A 22339-nucleotide genomic window follows, 5' to 3' on the forward strand; every position below is an offset into this window, starting at 1 on the left:
CGCGTCTCCGTCCCCTACCTCCTCTCTCTCCATCATCAGCCTCGGTGCCTGTTTCCTGATTTATAAAAACACAAGTGAAAATCGGGAATGCTTCCTGGTGGAGGTGGAGGATCTCAGAGGCCCCGGAGAATACCGAGTCAGGCCCGCCAATGATATGCAAATGGGGTTTACCAGACGTGCGGAGTGGAATGCATTGACGCCGCTGTCGAGGCACTGGAGGATTGTGATTCGCCGTGAATCCATCAGCTGCCACGGTTTCGGCAGCAACACCGCTTCTCCGCCCAATCACCTTTCCCCATTTCGCCGTCAGCAGATGGAGAATCTCACCCAGGATCTTTGAGCTTTGTTGGCTGGGAGTGAATTTATCTATTGAGCTATTCAAATTAGGAGTGCTTTAAAGAATGGAAGAATTTTCATATGACTAGATTTACAGTCAATTTGAAAAGGACTTTGCTCTGAACTGTAGCCAAAGCAATTAACAGCTTCTTTGTTAAAACTCTTCCTCCTCCTTTCCTCTTCAAGGCACTGGGAGCAACATCACCACACACGTTTTGTTTCTGAATCACTTGGCTCATCGCAGCAACCTAGAGGAACCAGACCATCCCGATGAAAGTACTGACATCTGATTGAATAATTGCATCCTGTCAAGGTTGTGAAGAATTTGGAGACGGTGCAAAGGAGATGTCAATCCCGCTTGAGGCAATTAGGAGTAGAATATATCTGCTGTTTGAAATATATCCTGTTGCTGTGTGGTAATTATAAATAAGGCACGCCAAAACTATGTTTAAAGCCACATGTCAATCTTGCTGCAGTTGCGTACGGGAGGAAGTTGGTGATTATTGAGTGAAAAGGGGTTCTTGTTGTCAGAAACACTATCACTTGCAAACCAGATGCTCCTGTTTACAGTTATTCAAACATGATTCTCATTTGCAAAAAAAATTGTACCACTGGATGTCACTAGTGGCTCACTCTGTTCTTGGTGAATAGATGCACTGGAATCTTTCAGAAGTATGAAATCAGTGATTTGTAGAATCTATTTTCGGTGAAAGTCTAATTATGACAGGAGGGTTAGTATCATACAAAACAGATTTGAATTGGTGGCGGGGGGGTGGGGGGCATGTAATACATGAAGAAATCAGAAAGAAACTCAGATATTTCCAATCGGCTCCTGACTGTTGCCAGATTAATACTGACTGCACCATATGGGGAGGTGGGGGCCTGTTTTCATTTGGCTGAGCTAGTGATTTAGTTAATTAGAATGTTTAGGCCTGGTACAATCCATTACTTTCAAATAATTAAATTCGAACTTGGCCAACAATGAGAAAGTTACAACTGAGGAGCTGCTGTTAAGGGGCGGATCTTTTTTCAAAGTATCGGTTCTGGTGCGGAAACCGGGGAGAATCCCGTTGGCGCTGGTGGGAAACCTCGGCTTATATTCAGCCTCTTTAACAGATTTATTTTTTCCATGTGATTCATGCGATGCTCGTGGTGACTTGCCTCTCAATTGCTCACCCCTTAATCCCTGTAATCAGTGGGGCGTTCCTTTTAAACACTTTCCCAGACCTGCACTTGTTCCAAGTCCAATCGAGGGGGGGGGGGGTTGGCTAACTGAAAGACTGAACCATGTTTCATCGAGGGAGCCTTCAGCAAACTTCTCGACAGGTCAAGAAGAGGCAGGAAACCCCCTACCCCGGGCAGACATCCATCCAGAAAAGTGACCAATCCCGCCTGGGAGGCAGTGACCGCTCCATAAGAGGACAGGGCTGAAGCATCGTGAGAAGACGAAAGACCTTCTTCCTGCAGCTAGGGTAAGTCTGCTTCCCTACCCTCAGTACCCTGAACACAGCCCTCACACCTCCACTGTGATCTCACTCCCACCCACCTCACAGGGTCACAGCACTTGTCATGTGCCACCCTACCTCATAATCCACCCAGTAGCTCCGGTGACCCTCAAACACCCGGTGCCACTCGCCTCCCACGCTTGCCACACTTCATCTCCATCTGACGTGGCACAACTCCCGCCGACACTATTCCCATCTGTCTCAATGCAGGAACAACTCACGCACAACCGGCGTGAGCGGGCACAAGCTGGCCAAAGTGATGCCGGAACTCAAGACCCTAACCCCAGTTGAGGAATGAGGCCTTGAGCTAGCCGGAGAGCAGCACAACAGCAGAGGGCGAGGTCGAGGTTAAAGATACAAGTGGGAAGCATCAACACATCCAGCCATGACACAAACCTCACGTGAGTGACTTTTCTCCTATTATGTTCACCTGTACCGCATTGATGCCATCTCCCTTCCATTGCAGGTCAATCAGCAGCCTAGTCCGGAACATTCTCACGACCTCTGGATACCCAGGCAGCGCCGAGGCAGACATCTTGGAGACCAGAGGTGAAGAGACGTCTCATCTGTCACCCACACCATCCACCATCACGGCTAATCACACTCCAGTGGGATTAAGTAGCAGGCAGGCTTCTGGATCACTCAGAATCCCAGAGTACTACAGTGCAGAAGAGGCCCCTCGGCCCATCGAGTCTGCACCAACGCATGGAAGGCCCTGACCTACCTAATACCACTTGTCAACACTTGGCCCATGGTCTTGAATGTTATGGCATACCAAGTACTCATTCAGGTACTTTTTAAAGGAGGTGAGGCAACCCGCCTCTACCGCCCTCCCAGGCAGTGTGCTCCAGGCCGTCACCACTCTCTAGGTAACAAACATTTTTCCTCAAATCCCCCCGAAACCTCCCACCCCTCACTTTGAACTTGTGTCCCCTCATAACTGACCCTTCAACTTAAGGAGAAAAGCTGTTCCCTAGCCACCCTGTCCATGCCCCTCTTAATCTTGTACAGCTTGATCAGGTCACCCCTCAGTCTTCTCTGCTCCAGAGAAAACAACCCAAGCCGAGACAACCTCTCTAGATTACTTCAATGTTCCATCCCAGGCAACATTCTGGTGAATCTTCCCTGCACCCCCTCCAGTGCAATCAAATCCTTCCCATAATGTGGTGACCAGAATTGCACACTGTATTCCAGCTGAGGCCTCACCAAATTTCTATACAACTCCATCATGACCTCCCTGCTTTTGTGCTGTATGTCCCGATCGATAGAAGCGAGTGTCCCATATGTGTTTTTCACCACCCTATTAACCTGCCCTTCTGCCTTGAAAGATCTATAAGAACATAAGAACTAGGAGCAGGAATAGGCCACCTGGCCCCTCGAGCCTGCTCCACCATTCAATGAGATCATGGCTGATCTTTTGTGGACTCAGCTCCACTTTCCGGCCCGAACACCATAACCCTTAATCCCTTTATTCTTCAAAAAACTATCTATCTTTATCTTAAAAACATTTAATGAAGGAGCCTCTACTGCTTAACTGGGCATGGAATTCCATAGATTCACAACCCTTTGGGTGAAGAGGTTTCTCCTAAACTCAGCCTTAATCTACTTCACCTTATTTAGAGGCTATGCCCCCTAGTTCTGCTTTCACCCACCAGTGGAAACAACCTGCCCGCATCTATCCTGTCTATTCCCTTCATAATTTTTATGTTTCTATAAGATCCCCCCTCATCCTTCTAAATTCCAACGAGTACAGTCCCAGTCTACTCAACCTCTCCTCGTAATCCAACCCCTTCAGCTCTGGGATTAACCTAGTGAATCTCCTCTGCACACCCTCCAGTGCCAGTACGTCCAGTAAGGAGACCAAAACTGAACATAATACTCCAGGTGTGGCCTCACTAATACCTTATACAATTGCAGCAGAACCTCCCTAGTCTTAAACTCCATCCCTCTAGCAATGAAGGACAGAATTCCATTTGCCTTCTTAATCACCTGTTGCACCTGTAAACCAACGTTTTGCAACTCATGCACTAGCGCACCCAGGTCTCTCTGCACAGCAGCATGTTTTAATATTTTATCATTTAAATAATAATCCCTTTTGCTGTTATTCCTACCAAAATGGATAACCTCACATTTGTCAACATTGTATTCCATCTGCCAGACCCTAGCCCATTCACTTAGCCTATCCAAATCCCTCTGCAGACTTCCAGTATCCTCTGCACTTTTTGCTTTACCACTTATCTTAGTGTCGTCTGCAAACTTGGACACATTTCTCTTGGTCCCCAACTCCAAATCATCTATGTAAATTGTGAACAGTTGTGGGCCCAACACTGATCCCTGAGGGACACCACTAGCTACTGATTGCTAACCAGAGAAACACCCATTAATCCCCACTCTTTGCTTTCTATTAATTAACCAATCCTCTATCCATGCTACTACTTTCCCCTTAATGCCATGCATCTTTATCTTATGCAGCAACCTTTTGTGTGGCACCTTGTCAAAGGCTTTCTGGAAATCCAGATATACCACATCCATTGGCTCCCCGTTATCTACCGCACTGTTAATGTCCTCAAAAAATTCCACTAAATTAGTTAGGCATGACCTGCCCTTTATGAACCCATGCTGCGTCTGCCCAATGGGACAATTTCCATCCAGATGCCTCGCTATTTCTTCCTTGATGATAGATTCCAGCATCTTCCCTACTACCGAAGTTAAGCTCACTGGCCTATAATTATCCGCTTTCTGCCTACCTTCTTTTTTAAACAGTGGTGTCACGTTTGCTCATTTCCAATCTGCCGGGACCACCCCAGAGTCTAGTGAATTTTGGTAAATTATCGCTAGTGCATTTGCAATTTCCCTAGCCATCTCTTTTAGCACTCTGGGATGCATTCCATCAGGTCCAGGAGACTTGTCTACCTTTAGCCCCATTAGCTTGCCCATCACTACCTCCTTGGTGATAATAATCCTCTCAAGGTCCTCACCTGTCATAGCCTCATTTCCATCAGTCACTGGCATGTTATTTGTGTCTTCCACTGTGAAGACCGACCCAAAAAACCTGTTCAGTTCCTCAGCCATTTCCTCATCTCCCATTATTAAATATCCCCTCTCATCCTCTAAAGGACCAATATTTACCTTAGCCACTCTTTTTTGTTTTATGTATTTGTAGAAACTTTTACTCTCTGTTTTTATATTCTGAGCAAGTTTACTCTCATCATCTATCTTACTCTTCTTTATAGCTTTTTTAGTAGCTTTCTGTTGCCCCCTAAAGATTTTCCAGTCCTCTAGTCTCCCACTGATCTTTGCTACTTTGTATGTTTTTTCCTTCAATTTGATACTCTCCCTTATTTCCTTAGATAGCCACGGTCGATTTTCCCTCTTTTTACTGTCCTTCCTTTTTGTTGGTATAAACCTTTGCTGAGCACTGTGAAAAATCACTTGGAAGGTTCTCCACTGTTCCTCAACTGTTTCACCATAAAGTCTTTGCCCACAGTCTACCTTATCTAGTTCTTCTCTCATCCCATTGTAATCTCCTTTGTTTAAGCACAAAACACTAGTGCTTGATTTTACCTTCTCACCCTCCATCTGTATTTTAAATTCCACCATATTGTGATCGCTCCTTCCGAGAGGATCCCTAACTATGAGATCCTGAATCAATCCTGTCTCATTACACAGGACCAGATCTAGGACCGATTGTTCCCTTGTAGGTTCCATTACATACTGTTCTAGGAAACTATCGCGGATACATTCTATAAACTGCTCCTCAAGGCTGCCTTGGACGACCTGGTTAAACCAATCGGCATGTAGATTAAAATCCCCCATGATAACTGCTGTACCATTTCTACATGCATCAGTTATTTCTTTGTTTATTGCCTGCCCCACCATAATGTTACTATTTGGTGGCCTATAGAGTACTCCTATCAGTGACTGTTTCACCTTACTATTCCTGATTTCCACCCAAATGGATTCAACCTTATCCTCCATAGCACCGATGTCATCCCTTACTGTTGCCCGGATGTCATCCTGAAATAACAGAGCTATACCCTTACCATCCACTCTGTCCTTCCGAAAAGTTTGATACCCTCGGATATTTAACTCCCAGTCGTGACCATCCTTTAACCATGTTTCAGTAATGGCCACTAAATCATAGTCATTTACGATGATTTGCGCCATCAACTCATTTACCTTATTCCGAATACTACGAGCATTCAGGTAAAGTACACTTATGTTGGCTTTTTTACCTCTGTTCTGAATCTTAACACCTCGATCGGTAACCTCTCCTAAGTTATATTTCCTCTTAACCTTTCTCCTAATTTTCCTTGTCGTTGAACCCATATCTTCATGTATAGACAAAGACACCAAGGTCCCTTTGTTCTTCAGAATTCCTCACTGGTAAGCTCTTCACAGCAGGTGGAGACAGGGACATCCCAGGTATCTGGCACTCGGAGGGATGCCGGAGCCAAGGAGACTGCTGAGCCGCTAGCCGACAGCATGCCCCTGGATTCGGTTGTCCCAAGCTGCTGGAGCTACAAAGGCAGAGCCGCGAGTATCTGGAAGGGATGACAATATCCCTCCTCGGAGCTAAACGGCATCTTCTTCTGCCGAGGAGAGGGTGTCGTCAGTCTGATGCAACGAGGCAAACACTGCGAGGGTGGAGTCTGAAATGGAGACCTTGGTGCAGGATGTGCACACCATGGTGGTAGGATGTCTTCTTCATGGTTCAGCCCGTGCCCTCTGTGGCTGAGGGCATGTGCATGGTGCAGTGCTTCAACTGCATGGTGCAGGCACTGATGGGGACCCACGAATGTCAGCGGCAGAGGACGGTGGGGCTTCTCGATCTCACTCCAGCTGCACCTCTATCCATGGAGGAGCCCAGAAGCCCTCTGGCATCCGAAGGGAAGAGGATCGTCGGGAGCACAGGCCGGAGCCCTCCACAGCCAGGAGACCCTGGGGGGTGGGGGGGGGGGGGGGGGGGGGGGAGTGTACAGCCCATCTGACAGCCCCCTCCCTGTGAGCGAAACACTTCCAGCACACACATCAAGGAGTTCAACACTGCAACACCCATGTTGCTCGGAAGCAGGTCCCCCACAGGATACCCGTCAAAGTCATCTCAGGTAGCAGAGCGTGGTAGGCAGCAGGGCGTGGAAGTTAGTAGGCCGCCTCAACCTCAGCTGTGGATCTTGGAGATACATCTAGATGGAGTGAGAGGGTGAAGATGACCAAGAAGCGATAGGCACCTAGTGGGAAAGAGTGAACCTAGGCAATATTGCAATAACTACCTAGCATTACAATTCACTTTGATTACTCATAAAGAGCTTCCACACTGTCATATCATGGCTCCGTAAACCCCTGCCCAAACTCGGTGCTTCCTCCCTCTGAAGTGTGAGAAAGCAGCACTATGTCTCTCCCATCTCCCACACTGACGATGCAGTTATGCCGTGTCGCTCCTGGCACAGGCCCCCAGTCCCATTCCTCCCAAACCCTCATCCATGGAAAGACTCACCCCAACCCCACACCAATGCTCAGGCCTCTCACATGTGACAACATTCTCCAGTTATGAGGATGTCATCAGCTGAAAACATGTGAGAGTCTGTTCATCCCATCAAGAGATGGCGAAGCACACCGGGACCCCTGACCTTGGGGAAGGCAGTAGCAGCTGAGATGTCATTCTGGCTCGATTGGCCCCTCGAACATTAATGTTCTGGAGGAAGGAACTGAAGGCACGGTTGCTATGTTTGCAGTTGACACAAAGATTTGTAGAGGGACAGGTAGTATTGAGGAAGCAGGCGGGCTGCAGAAGGATTTGAACAGGCTAGGAGAGTGGGAAAAGAAGTGACAGATGGAATACAATGTGAAAAAGTGTGAGGGTATGTACTTTGGAAGGAGAAATGGAGGCAAAGACTATTTTCTAAATGGGAAGATGCTTAGGAATTCAGAAGCACAAAGGGACTTGGAGTGTTGTTCATGATTCTCTTCAGGTTAAAGTGTAGGTTCAGTCGGCAGTTAGGAAAGCAAATGCAATGTTAGCATTCATGTCGAGAGGGCTAGAATACAAGACCAGGGATGTACTTCTGAGGCTATATAAGGCTCTGGTCAGACCCCATTTGGAGTATTGTGAGCAGTTTTGGGCCCCGTATCTAAGGAAGGATGTTCTGGTCTTGGAAAGGGTCCAGAGGAGGTTCACAAGAATGATCCCTGGAACGAAGAGCTTGTTGTATGAGGAATGGTTGAGGACTCTGGGTCTGTACTCTTTGGAGTTTAGAAGGATGAGGGGGGGATCTTATTGAAACTTACAGGATACTGCGTGGCCTGGATAGAGTGGACGTGGAGAGAAATCACTGAGTGTCTTCAAAACAGAGATAGAGGTTTTTGATTAATAAGGGGATCAGGGGTTATGGGGAGAAGGCAGGTGAATGGGGATGAGAAAAATATCAGCCATGATTGAATGACGGAGCAGACTCGATCGGCTGAGTGGCCTAATTCTGCTCCTATGTCTTATTTACTTATAACACCGTGTTCATTGGCAGGTCGCGTTCAACTCTCTGTCAGGCAGGAGTCAGACTTTTTGCAGAGGTCAAGAGGAACATCGCTCTGTCCTCCCTGCACGATATCATCATTCTCCTACAGCGCCCGGTCCGTCGTTTTTGCGCCCTGCCCATGAATGGGCAGCCAGGACGATGACCTCCGGCAGGCACCACAGTAATACAAAGTGAGATCCCATGTTGGCAGAGGTCTTCACACCCTGGTCCTGGTACAATGAGGGCGTCCCTAGCCCTGCTCCCCATGTGGGCCCTAGTCATTGCCCGAGGTCTGTCCTCCTCCTCAACTGCGGGTTGCCCGTCGCTGCCCTCTTCAAAATCCTTCTCATCCAAGGAGATGTGGCGCACCTCTATCTCCTCCTGACCCAACTGCTCTCTGCTGAAGTGCCAGGTTGTGTAGAGTGCAGCAGACCACAAGGAAGCTGGACACCCTCTGGGGGTGTACTGGAGGGCTCCCCCCGACTGGTCCGGCCCCAGAACTGCATCTTGAGCAGTCCAATCGCCTGCTCGGTCAGATCACGCATTGATGAATGAGCCTCATTGTAGGAGTCTCAGAGGGTGTTAATGGCTTCCACCCTAGCATCATCGGGCACATCCTGAGTGGGTAACTCTTTGTCCCTGAGGAACCATGCCTCCAGCTGCAGCTCACCCTCAAAAAAGGCTAAGATCGGCCAGCCCCTGCAGTACCCTCTGGGCATGGAAGATGTAACTATCATGGGTTTATTGATTAATTAGATTTATTGTGTCATGTGCCGAAGTACAGTGAAAAGTAGTGTTCTGCGTACAGTCCATACAGATCGTTCCATACATGAGAAAAAACCACAGGACATTCATAGATACACAATGTAAATACATAGACATGGGCAGAGTATGAAGCAAACGGAGTGCAGTACTACTAGAGAAGAGAAGAGAAGATGTGTGAAAAGATCTGATCAGCCCAAATGAGGGTCAGGATGTTCCCCAGGAAATGGGCACATACCTGCATGATGTGCATCGTGTGGTCACAGACAAGCTGGGCATGCCTGCTATATGGGTGAAGCCCATGGCCTGGTCTCCTGGCTCGCTTGGTATCTGTCCAAGTTGATGTACCCTCTCAACTCCTCCCATATGCACTTGTGCTCTGCTGACTGGGAAATGCCGCACAGGTCACATGTGCAGTCCTGAACACTGGCATGGATGTTAAAAGCGGCATTAACTTTCAGGGCCTCAGACAATGGGTGACCTCTCAGTCCATGTGCTGCTAGCTCTTGCATCATCTGACACAACTGGTCAACGATCCCTCAGGACAGACGCAGTCATCTCCGGCACTGGACGTCTGACATCTGGAGCTAGGAAGTTCTGCACACCCATGGCTGGCAGTGTCTCCTCCGAGGCTCCGCCATCTGTGGCTCTGCTCCCGGAAGATTAATGATCCCTGCCTCCCCCTCCTCGGCAGTGTGCTGCTCCTGGTCACGTGCAGCGGAATATTGCTGTTGCTGCTGCTGATCGCTTGCAATCAAAGGAATTGCCAGCTCGACTGGTTCCATGATTCTCCAGAATCAAAACCTGAAAGGAAGAGAACATCAAAGTGAGCGATGAGGAGTCCTGACAATGACCTCACCCACAGCCCATTTAGGGTCTGGGACATCTAACATGTTCACCCCGCTAAGTGAGTGCTTTCCCACTGAGCCTCATGCCCTCTCTTGTCACATAATAGCCGCTGACCCACAGTTATGCCTCTCAACTCCACCTGAATGAAATACTTTGACCCTAGAGAGCCTCAGCAGCCCGCATGCTTCCCCAAGAGTGAGGATGAGGCAGTTAAGTACATACAATGGACCTGTGTCTCACATGGGAACAAGACACTGTCCCCCCCCTCATCCCTTGAACAAGGTGACTGATGAGCCAATTCACCATATCGCCTTGTATTGCAGGGCACATCTGTGTCACCTCTCCGTTATGTAGACATAAGTATGAGCCTCGGAGCTCAATGCTTGGGGGCAACACTTCCAACTATTTTGATGAATACAAATAACCGAGTAAACTAAATCAAATAAACTGAGGGAAAAATTAAAGGGACAGTTCCTTAAAGGGACACTGCCTTTAGCAAAAAGCGAATCACAAATTAAATGTGATTATCATCGAATCATAGAATCATAGAAGTTTACAGCATGGAAACAGGCCCTTCGGCCCAACCAGTCCATGCCGCCCAATTTTTACCATTAAGCTAGTCCCAGTTGCCCGCACTTGGCCCATAACCCTCTATACCCATCTTACCCATGTAACTATCTAAATGCTTTTTAAAAGACACAATTGTACCCGCCTCTACTACTACCTCTGGCAGCCCATTCCAGACACTCACTACCCTCTGAGTGAAGAAATTGCCCCTCTGGGCCCTTCCGAATCTCTCCCCTCTCACCTTAAACTTATGCCCTAGTTTTAGACTCCCCTACCTTTGGGAAAAGATGTTGACTATCTACCTTATCTATGCCCCTCATTATTTTATAGACCTCTATAAGATCACCCCTAAGCCTCCTACGCTCCAGGGAAAAAAGTCCCAGTCTATCCAGCCTCTCCTTATAACTCAAACCATCAAGTCCCGGCAACATCCTAGTAAATCTTTTCTGCACTCTTTCTAGTTTAATAATATCCTTTCTATAATAGGGTGACCAGAACTGCACACAGTATTCCAAGTGTGGCCGTACCAAAGTCTTGTACAACTTCAACAAGACGTCCCAACTCCTGTATTCAATGTTCTGACCAATGAAATCAAGCATACCGAACCCTGTCCACCTGCGACTCCACCTTCAAGGAGCTATGAACCTGTACTCCTCGATCTCTTTGTTCTATAACTCTCCCCAACGCCATACCATTAACTGAGTAGGTCCTGGCCTGATTCGATCTGCCAAAATGCATCACCTCACATTTATCTAAATTAAACTCCATCTGCCATTCGTCGGCCCACTGGCCTAATTGATCAAGATCCCGTTGCAATCCTAGATAACCTTCTTCACTATCCACTGTGCCACCAATCTTGGTGTCATCTGCAAACTTACTAACCATGCCTCCTAAATTCTCATCCAAATCATTAATATAAATCACAAATAACAGTGGATCCAGCATCGATCCCTGAGGCACACCACTGGTCACAGGCCTCCAGTTTGAAAAACAACCCTCTACAACCACCCTCTGCCTTCTGTCGTCCAGCCAATTTTGAATCCAATTGGCAACCTCACCCTGGATCCCGTGAGCTTTAACCTTTTGCAACAACCTACCATGCGGTACCTTGTCAAAGGCTTTGCTAAAGTCCATGTAGACAACGTCTACTGCACTGCCCTCATCTACCTTCTTGGTCACCCCCTCAAAAAACTCAATCAAATTTGTGAGACATGATTTTCCACGCACAAAGCCATGCTGACTGCCCCGAATCAGTCCTTGCCTCTCTAAATGCTTGTAGATCCTGTCTCTCAGAATACCTTCTAGCAACTTACCTACTACAGACGTTAGGCTCACCGGTCTGTAGTTCCCAGGCTTTTCCCTGCTGCCCTTCTTAAACAAGGGCACAACATTCGCCACTCTCCAATCTTCAGGCACCTCACCTGTGGCTGCCGATGATTCAAATATCTCGGTTAGGGGACCCGCAATTTCCTCGCTAGCCTCCCACAACATCCTGGGATACATTTCATCAGGTCCCGGGGATTTATCTACCTTGATGCGCTTTAAGACTTCCAACACCTCCTCCTCTGTAATATGCACACTTCTCAAGACATCACTATTTATTTCCCTTTGTTTCCTAACATCCATGCCTTTCTCCACCGTGAATACCGATGAGAAATATTCATTCAGGATCTCACCCAACTCTTGTGGCTCTGCACATAGATGTCCTTGTTGATCCTTAAGAGGCCCTACTCTGTCCCTAGTTACTCTTTTCTCCTTTATGTATCTGTAGAATCTCTTTGGATTCTCCCTTGCATTATTTGCCAAAGCAATTTCATGTCCCCTTTTTGCCCTCCTGATTTCCCTCTTAACTCTATTTCGACAATCTCTATACTCTTCAAGGGATCCACTTGATCCCAGTTGCTTATGTACGTCATATGCCTCCTTCTTCTTTTTGACCAGAGTCTCAATATCTCGAGTCATCCAGGGTTCCCTACTTCTACCAGCCGTGCCCTTCACTCTAAAGGGAATGTGCTTACCCTGCACCCTGGTTAACACATTTTTAAAAGCCTCCCATTTACCAGCCGTCCCTTTGCCTGCCAATAGTCTCCCCCAATCTACCTCTGCAAGTTCCTGTCTGATACCATCAAAATTGGCCTTGCCCCAATTAAGAATTTTAACTCTTGGGCCAGACCTATCATTCTCCATAGCTATCTTAAAACTAATGGAATTATGGTCACTTGTCCCAAAGTGATCCCTCACTAGCACTTCTGTCACTTGTCCTTCCTTATTTCCCAAGACGAGGTCAAGTTTTGCCCCCTCTCTAGTCGGTCCATCCACATACTGAATGAGAAGTTCCTCCTGAATACACTCAACAAATTTCCCTCCATCCAAGCCCCTAATGCTATGGCTGTCCCAGTCAATGTTGGTAAAGTTAAAGTCCCCTACTACTACCACCCTATTATTCTTGCAGCTATCTGTAATCTCCTTACATATTTGCTCCTCAATTTCCCGCTGACTATTTGGGGGCCTGTAGTACAGTCCTACCAAGGTGATATCTCCCTTCTTATTTTTCAGTTCCACCCATATAGACTCAGTGGGCGAACCCTCGGATATTGCCCCTCTGATTAAAGGGTGCTTTATTGGTCAATAAGCACCCAGCCCTGCAGTACCCTGCAGACTCCCAAGTAGAGGAAAGTGGCCCTGCTCCAGATAAAGGCCTGAGCACCTCTGGCAGGGAGTCCATCTGCAATGGACCGACCAGGAATCTGGAACACTTGGCCCAGTTGATCCTGGCAGAGAACACAGCGGAGTACACAGCCTGGCACTTGCGCATGCTCCGCAGATCAGCAGGGCCTGTGAACATGAGGAGTATGTCATCAGCATAGGTATGCATGATACACCCTGCTAAACGCCTTCTCCTGGTCAGGAGACAGCAGAGTGCTTGACAGACCAGACCTCAGGGAATGGTGGATCAGGTCCCGGAACAGCTGAATATTGGCAGAAATGGTCCGGCCTGGGACCATGTAGGACTGGTCAGGGCGGATCATATGGTCCAGCAGACAGCCAATGCAGAAAGACATTGCCTTGGCAAAGACTTTGTAGTCTGTGCTGAGGAGAGATATCGGGCTGCAGTTGTTGAGTTGAGTTGAGAATGTTGAGTTGTCTCCCGAGCTGGTGGTTGGGGTGTATGGATTGAATGGGTTGGAGGTTCGGGGGCTGCACCTTGTTTCACCTTCTTCCAGGCTCCCTGGCTGCGCAGGCATTCCACCCGCCCTCCCCGCCCTCGCCGGAGGCAGAGGTGGTATTTGCCGCTGGCATGGCCTCTCTTTGTAGATGGAGTTTTGGTGGGGGGAGAGGCGATGCTGCCAGCCCCAGCTGTCACGTGTTTTCCATGGCTATGGAGGAGGGCCAGTCCTTTCGGACATTCCCAGGCCCTTGTAAGCATGGTACCACATTCCATCCGCGAACCAGAAGATGCGGTAAGCAGTCCCACATAGGGGACCCCTCAATGGTTAAACTTTGGGCACTAAACAATGGCACACTCAAGCATTGCAATGCTGACTAAACCGGCACAATTGACTCATCAGGGAAGGGTCGGATCGGGCGTCATTCTCCGACCCCCCAGCGGGTCGGAGAATGGCCGTTGGCCGCCGTGAATCCCGCCCCCGCCGGTTGCCGAAGTCTCCGGTACCGGATATTCGGCGGGGGCGGGAATCGGGCCGCGCCAGTTGGCGGGCCCCCCCGCTGGATTCTCCGGCCCGAATGGGCCGATAAATTGCCTGTCCCGCCAGCGTAAATTAGAGTGCCTATTTACCGGCGGGACAAGGCGGCGTGGGCGGGCCCCGGGGTCCTGGGGGGGGGCGCGGGGCGATCTGACCCCGGGGGGTGCCCCCACGGTGGCCTGGCCCGTGATCGGGGCCCACCGATCCGCGGGCGGGCCTGTGCCGTGGGGGCACTCTTTCCCTTCTGCCTCCGCAACGGTCTCCACCATGGCGGAGGCGGAAGAGACTCTCCCCACTGCGCATGCGTGGGAAACTGTCAGCAGCCGCTGACGCTCCCTCGCATGCGCCGCCCCGACATGTCATTTCCGCGCCAGCTGGCGGGGCAACAAAGGCCGTTTCCGCCAGCTGGCGGGGCGGAAATCCCTCCGGCGTCGGCCTAGCCCCTCAATGTTGGGGCTCGGCCCCCAAAGATGCGGAGCATTCCGCACCTTTGGGGCGGCGCGATGCCCGTCTGATTGGCCCCGTTTTGGGCGCCAGTCGGCGGACATCGCGCCGTTTGGGGAGAATTTCGCCCCTGATTAGGCAACTGGCTTCTCCTGTGGCAGGTGGGACACACCAGATGCGTGTGAAGACTGGAATTATCATGACAAGTCCATCTTTAGGGGCACCCTAATTGCTCCTTTTTCTCATGGGCTGCAGATTAAACCAGCCTTCCAACTTGAACAGCCAGCCACCCATGCACTAATCCCTGACATCCTGTCCTCCATAACCAGTGGCCTTGAATTCCCCTGGCCCTGAATTGCGCTTGTCTGGGTTCCCTGTGTGCTCGCCGCTGCCCCCTCTGCGACTGGCACCCTGGAGGGTAATGGCGACCTGAGCACTCACCTCCGATGCCCCCTTTGGAGGACAGCCGTTGTAAATCGCCACACCGGCGATTTTCATTGAGGGGGAGAGTCCCGGCGGGAGGGTTCACTAATGATATTATAATGTATTTAAATGAGGTTCTCGGCCTTCTGTTTCAGGATTCTCGTTACGCCACAGGAGAGGGGCCTGGAAAATCGGAAAAGTGATTTCGCCGGCGAGAATCTCTTTTCCCGATTCTCACCGTATTTTGCGCCAGCCTCGTCGTTTTTGCTGACAGCTAACACGGCTCAAAATTCTGCCCCAGGAACGTGAAATCTGTCTAAAATAAGTTGAGTAAGTTTGGGAGGAAATATTACAATAAAACATTGAATATGATTTAATAGCCGTGATGTCTTTGGCAAGGAAAGTAGTATTGTTGAGAAGGGAAACAGTGGACTTGAGGGAGTGGGGAGGATGCTGGATATGTATCTGTGTTGGGAGTCCAGTCTGATTAAGACCAGTTGTTGTTCGCTTGATGCTGTCACAATGTGAGCACCGTCTGGGGCTAGAATCTCTGAAAGTAAATGAACACAGGATTCTTGGCAGCACAGCGGTTACAACGCTGGAGCAACACTACGGCTCTCAACCACAAGATTCACAAGGAAACAAGAAAGGGTGGAAGTGAGAAAAGGCTGTTTGGCGCATTGACTCCTTCCACAGACTATGCACACTCGATGCAATCTCTCCTATCATGGTTTCTAATCCACCCACTGAATCTCCATAGGGGAAGTCCTGTCAAAGTATTCTCTGAACCCGAAAAGTTATTCACTGAAGTTCCAGAATACTCATCCATTGTCTCATCTCTATTATTCAACCTGGCACGCTGCCTCGAAGCAATATTCATCCCAACCTCAGTATTTGTTCATCTTAGTCTATCTACGCCATTACTAAAACCACCTATTTAATTGTTTAACAGATCTTTCTTGTTTCTCTTTGAGGGGATAATGACTGTGAATAATTGACTGAATGTTCTGGGGTAATTCGATTCCACTTGTGCAAGAAGCTCATTGCCTACTGATAATATGACTACCCCATTTTTGTTTGGTTCTGGTATAGTGAGAATCAATGAGCACTGCTGGAAGGAATTGATGGGTCCGAGGCAGCAAATGGAAATGGCAGCAACTGACCCAACTCAATTTCCTTACCTGAAATCTATGGGGTAGAATTCGCATTCGTCATGTGGTCACGCGCCTGACCCGAAGTACGTGAAGTGATGACGTTGGCGTGTATCTTGGTATCATCACGCGCTTGCGGGATATGCATAGCTTGGGCACATGCCCAATAAGAGACGTAATTAAGGGGAGGAAAACCCGAATTTCACATTGCCTGTGCAACTTTTAGCTCGTCGCACAGGCAATATGGGCAGGCGAGCCAACCAAGTTTACTCTTTTTTTCATGCAAGGGCGGATTAAAAGACCCCTGCTGTAAATACCGGCTGAGGAGGACTCTGCTGCTGCGGTACCTGCCTCAGACAAGGACACCAATGAAGATTCAGATGCTGATGCCAGGTAGCCAGAGGGTGAGGACAATGAGGCTGCAATGAGGAGCCTCCAGGGGGACAGGGATGCCAGGGAGGCGTTTATTCAGCAGTTCTTCAGATAGGCTGGCATGCACTTCCTTCTCGTATCGCCAGTGGGCACTACCATCATCCCAAACACATAACACTCATCCATTCCATGAGGCCACTCCCTACCAAATAAAGTTTGACACCCTGAACATCTCTGATCAGGAATTGATTAGCCTGACATCAATGCAGCACACAGGACACATCAGTATGATTTTACGGCGATATGTTGAGAAGCTGCTGCCCTCATCCGGGGATCCATGAGAAGAGTCCACAGATGGGAAACCATGGGTGATGCTGGTTGGCACCTCCTTCTCCCACACAGGCATTCCCTTCCTGGGGTCAGTGCCATTGTGAGGGCTTGCAGTTCCGAATGCAAACCCAGTAATGTGTCATTGCCATCATGGCGCTGCCTGCCCATGAGAGTCAATAATCCCTGGATAGATGAGGCTGTGTGCTCAGAGCTCAGGGTCACTGCAGCGTTGTGCTCCACATGGGCTCCTCCATGACAGAAACCATGGCACGCAGACCTTCAGGGGTCTCTGCCAGATCTCACCACACAAGCCGCTGGATATCCAGCATTTGCCACCTCATGGACACCTCCAGAGGCTCATCACCTTTCTCGAACTCGGCGTGGTCCTTGGCTCCAATTTCTGGCACACTGGACACTCCGCTTCTGCGCCATCTGCCCCAGCCAGCGGGACCTGCCGCCTCGCTCGCCCTCCAGCTCCAGGGCTGGCAGCTCATGGCTGGTGAGGGTCGCCAGGTTTGGCACCCCACCACTAGTTGCAGATTTCTCCAGATTGTTGAGGTTCCATTTCTCCTGCAAGTAAGTTTTGAGCTCCAATGATTGCTGAAACCTTCACCACCAACGCCATACCATTCCAATTCTAATTCCCTTCCTGCATCTAGTGGTGCACTAAGGCAGACATTTGTCTGTTTCCATAGTTCATAATTCCTGGAACAGATCGCTTTCAAGAGGAGTATAGAATGAGGGGGCACCACTCCACATCAAGCATGCTGACCAGCAGTCTCTCCTGCTCTTACCGCCAGCCATTGGCATGTTGGAGGATTCTGCAGGTTGACACACACAACCTGTTTGACGGTATCATGAATGTACCTTCCTTGGCCATCAAATCCTGGGGTGGGACTCAAACCTGTAGCTTCTGGCTCAGAGGCAGAGACGCTACCCACTGCACCACAAGGCCTAACACCAGACTGTTCTGTCTCCCAATTCAAAACACCCCCGAGAGGTTTGAGAACATTTCCACCTCTTTGGGCACCTGCACCTTTGATGGATCTTGGATTCTGATTCATCTCTCCAACCTTGGGATACACGAGTACATGTGTACTCTGAGCCTGCCTGAAACCCACACACTTGACCACAACCATGGATGGGCAGCTTCCTTAGTGCCCCATTCAGCACAAAGCCCACTCAGTACTCATCTGTGTCAAGCGCAGGTCGTGGAAGATTTTCCATCACTGGATCCAGGTTCTCGTTACTCAGTCATGGCTGTTGAACTCCACTGCCATTTGGAAAAGCCTTTTTTGTGATGTGGTGGGAATTCCTTCTCCTATCCCTCAGCATAAGGACATTCCTCCTTTGCATAACTGCCTCCATCAGGACTCAGAGACTGTCATCTGAGAATCGGGGCTCTTACTGGCTGCCCGAACTCCTCTCCCATCTGCTCTGGTCTCCTGCTTCACTGACCGGGATTCTTCTGTGGCATGTGGAGGGTGCTTTTGGAGTTTGCACCGGGCCCCCATTGGACCTTGTCTCTTTAAGGTTCTTGGTGTGCTGAAACATGCAGTGCGAATGGTGAATGTAGGAGTTGATACTTTCTTTAAGGGATCTCAGTGAGGTCCCAAGGCCACCGTTCCTTGTGTTTGCTGAACATTGCATTCTATCCTCCAGCTCCCAGTCCCCGTGCACTGATCTTTACGTTAATCATAACTGTGAACAAGCCAATTCCTCAAATAAAGCATTGCTCCATTCCTGGAATAAATTGAGAGTTTGATCACATGACCTTCATTTAATCTTTGGACCTGAATCTCCTGCTGCTTATCTATTCCAAGGCTGAAATCCTTTGTTTCTTCTCTTTTTCAATGTGTGCACCAGTGGAGTTTACAATAGCTTTACCCTTTAGTTGATATTCATGTTTCAAAGCCCGTCTGACGTGCAGCCACTGCAATTAGAGGGTGACCCCCACCAACCCTAAACACAGATACTTATCGAGGAGCCCAAGTCACCCGCAGAACTGTTGGTGCAGAGCCACATTTCTGACACTACCCTTCTAAATGTGATGTAGCACAGGGTAGTTAACAACGAATCATAGATAGATGTTATGACCTGACCATGGGATTTTCAAATATTTGTCACATTACAATTCTGAAATTTTCTGCACTGTGAGATTTACATTGCTCATTTCCAGCCGAGATTGATTAAACAAAACAACACATCATTATTTTCAGGTGCAAAAAAAATGAACACATTTTTTTCTGGAAGAACACACGTGCACAAAAGTAATTTTACATTTGCAGCAAAGAAGTTACAAAAGAGGCTGGATCAGGCAGGTTGAATCATTGACAACCATTCTGAACAAACGTCTGAGCACGCGACGGGGGGGGGGACTTGACTTCAATGGAAACAGGGTGGATGTAAAATGGACTGCTGATCTGTGTTATTCCATCTTACACTATTACACAAAGTCATGTGTGGCACTGAAATTGATTGGAAAGGGTGTTTGGCGATCTTATTTTTAATTTGCTTCTTTGTAATTTTGAGTATTGCTCAGGAGGCTCATAAGCACACTTGTTTGTCATCAGGATTATCAGTAATGCACAGCAAATAAAGAATAATTTAAATGAGCACTTGGAATGCCCTAACATACAAAGCTACGGACCGAGTGCTGGATTAGAGTAGATACGTGCTTGATGGCCGGCACAGACATGATGGGCCGAAGCACCTCTTTCCGTGCTGCAAAAAGTCTATGAATCTAAAAATAATCAAGCACATCAATATTCTCATGAAAGAGTAGGAAAGAAGGGCAGCCCCTTTTGGAGAAGTCCCCCTTCTTATAGATATTTAGTGATTCTTTTTACAGGTTGTAATGACACCGTGGCACAGTGGTTAGCACGGCTGCCTCACAGCACCAGGGACCCGGGTTCAATTCCCACCTTGGGTCACTGTGTGGAGTTTGTACTTTCTCCCCATGTGTGCGTGGGTTTCCTCCGGGTGCTCCGGTTTCCTCCCACAGTCCAAAGATGTGCAGGTCAGGTGGATTGGCCATGCTAAATTGCCCCTTAGGGTGAAGTTACAGGGCGGGGAAGTGGGCCTAGGTAGAGTGGCCTTTCAAAGGGTCAGTGCAGACTCGATTTGTCGAATGGCCTCTTTCTCTGCTGTGGGAATTCTATGATTCTATGATTGTGCATGTGTCAATGGACAATTCAGCAAGGATTAAATCATACTCGGTATTTATGGTTTCTGCAGATAAATGGAAACCTCTCTGCCCACCACTCATCCTGCATGGAGAATGACCATTTGGATCATGGAGGTGCTGGGATGGGGCCAAAACACAGAAAATGTTGGCACCTTCCGGAAAGAGAATTTAAGCAAATAAAAATGTAAAGAAAAGGAAGAACTGTAACCTTAGGATTGTTTTTATTTCACAAAAGCACTCAGGCATTCATTGAAACAATAAGTCCAGCATGCCCTTTGATAGATAAAGAGCTTGGATTAAGATATCCTTCATAATGCTATATTTATTGCAGGAATCTAACTGTTTGTTTTGTTTTATCAGTGTAACATTTCAGTTTCTCACTTCCACCTCTCTATGAGATTGCTGATGACATTTAGTACAAACCAGAATCGGTTTTGTGACCTGGGATGAGATGCTTTTATTCAGACAGTCAGACGAAAGATAAAGGACAACAGGGTGTTCCAGTGGAGGCAGTAGAGAAAGTTTCCCTTAGCTTCAGAATCATGGGACCCTGAACTCAGTGCAGAAGTTGCAGTCAGCTATTAGTTTGTAACATTGTCTTAAGAAATTCCGGGTTATTCCAAAACTTGCCAGCACTTGGCCCATAGCCTCGAATGTTATCACTTGCCAAGTGCTTATCCAGGTACTTTTTAAAGGATGTGAGGCAACGCGCCTCGACCACCCTTCCAGACAGTGCATTGCAGATTGTCACCATCCTCTGGGTAAAAACATATTTCCTCAAATTCCCTCTGAACTTCTTGCTCCTCACCTTGAACTTGTGTCCCCTCATGACTGACCCTTCAACTAAGGGGAACAGCTGCTCCCTATCCACGCTGCCCACGTGCCTTATAATCTTGTGCACCTCGATCAGGTCGCCGCTCAGTCTTCTCTGCTCCAGTGCAAACAATCCAAGCCTATCAAACTTCTCTTCATAACTTAAATGTTCAATTCCAGGCAACATTCTGGTGAATCTCCTCTGCATCCCCTCCAGTGCAACCACATCCTTCCTATACTCGCGACCAGAATTAAGACCATAAGACATAGGAGCGGAAGTAAGGCCATTCGGCCCATCGAGTCCACTCCACCATTCAATCATGGCTGATTTCAACTCCATTTACCCGCTCTCTCTCCATAGCCCTTAATTCCTCAAGAAATCAAGAATTTCTCAACTTCTGTCTTAAAGACACTCAACGTCCCGGCCTCCACCGCCCTCTGTGGCAATGAATTCCACAGACCCACCACTCTCTGGCTGAAGAAATTTCTCCTCATCTCTGTTCTAAAGTGACTCCCTTTTATTCTAAGGCTGTGCCCCCGGGTCCTAGTCTCCCCTGCTAATGGAAACAACTTCCCTACATCCACCCTATCTAAGCCATTCATTATCTTGTAAGTTTCTATTAGATCTCCCCTCAACCTCCTAAACGCCAATGAATATAATCCCAGGATCCTCAGATGTTCATCGTATGTTAGGCCTACCATTCCTGGGATCATCCGTGTGAATCTCCGCTGGACCCGCTCCAGTGCCAGTATGTCCTTCCTGAGGCGTGGGGCCCAAAATTGCTCACAGTATTCTAAATGGGGCCTAACTAATGCTTTATAAAGCTTCAGAAGTACATCCCTGCTTTTATATTCCAAGCCTCTTGAGATGAATGACAACATTGCATTTGCTTTCTTAATTACGGACTCAAACTGCAAGTTTACCTTTAGAGAATCCTGGACTAGGACTCCCAAGTCCCTTTGCACTTCAGCATTATGAATTTTGTCACCGTTTAGAAAATAGTCCATGCCTCTATACTTTTTTCCAAAGTGTAAGACCTCGCACTTGCCCACGTTGAATTTCATCAGCCATTTCTTGGACCACTCTCCTAAACTGTCTAAATCTTTCTGCAGCCTCCCCACCTCCTCCATACTACCTGCCCCTCCACCTATCTTTGTATCATCGGCAAACTTAGCCAGAATGCCCCCAGTCCCGTCATCTAGATCGTTAATATATAAAGAGAACAGCTGTGGCCCAAACACTGAACCCTGCGGGACACCACTCATCACCGGTTGCCATTCCGAAAAAGAACCTTTTATCCCAACTCTCTGCCTTCTGCCTGGCAGCCAATCGTCAATCCATGTTAGTACCTTGCCTCGAATACCATGGGCCCTTATTTTACTC

General features: G+C 48.3%; 2 long non-coding RNA genes across 3 annotated transcripts in view; one reads left to right on the forward strand and one right to left on the reverse strand.

The window, feature by feature from the left end:
* The window catches only part of LOC140422782 (uncharacterized), a 175201-nt gene that overhangs the window by 62982 nt on the left and 89880 nt on the right, over positions 1–22339 (reverse strand). The gene's annotated exons all lie outside the window — the stretch shown is intronic.
* Positions 1978–20314, forward strand: LOC140422781 (uncharacterized). 2 transcript variants are annotated; one of them, XR_011947601.1, is made up of 3 exons: positions 1978–2242; positions 15258–15432; positions 20193–20314. It is a non-coding gene; the product is annotated as an uncharacterized lncRNA (long non-coding RNA). The 2 variants fall into 2 exon arrangements; XR_011947600.1 differs by lacking the exon at positions 20193–20314 and having other exon boundaries at positions 15258–15474.

Source organism: Scyliorhinus torazame, chromosome 5, assembly GCF_047496885.1.
Source record: "Scyliorhinus torazame isolate Kashiwa2021f chromosome 5, sScyTor2.1, whole genome shotgun sequence".
In the NCBI taxonomy this organism is placed as follows: Eukaryota; Metazoa; Chordata; class Chondrichthyes; order Carcharhiniformes; family Scyliorhinidae; genus Scyliorhinus; species Scyliorhinus torazame.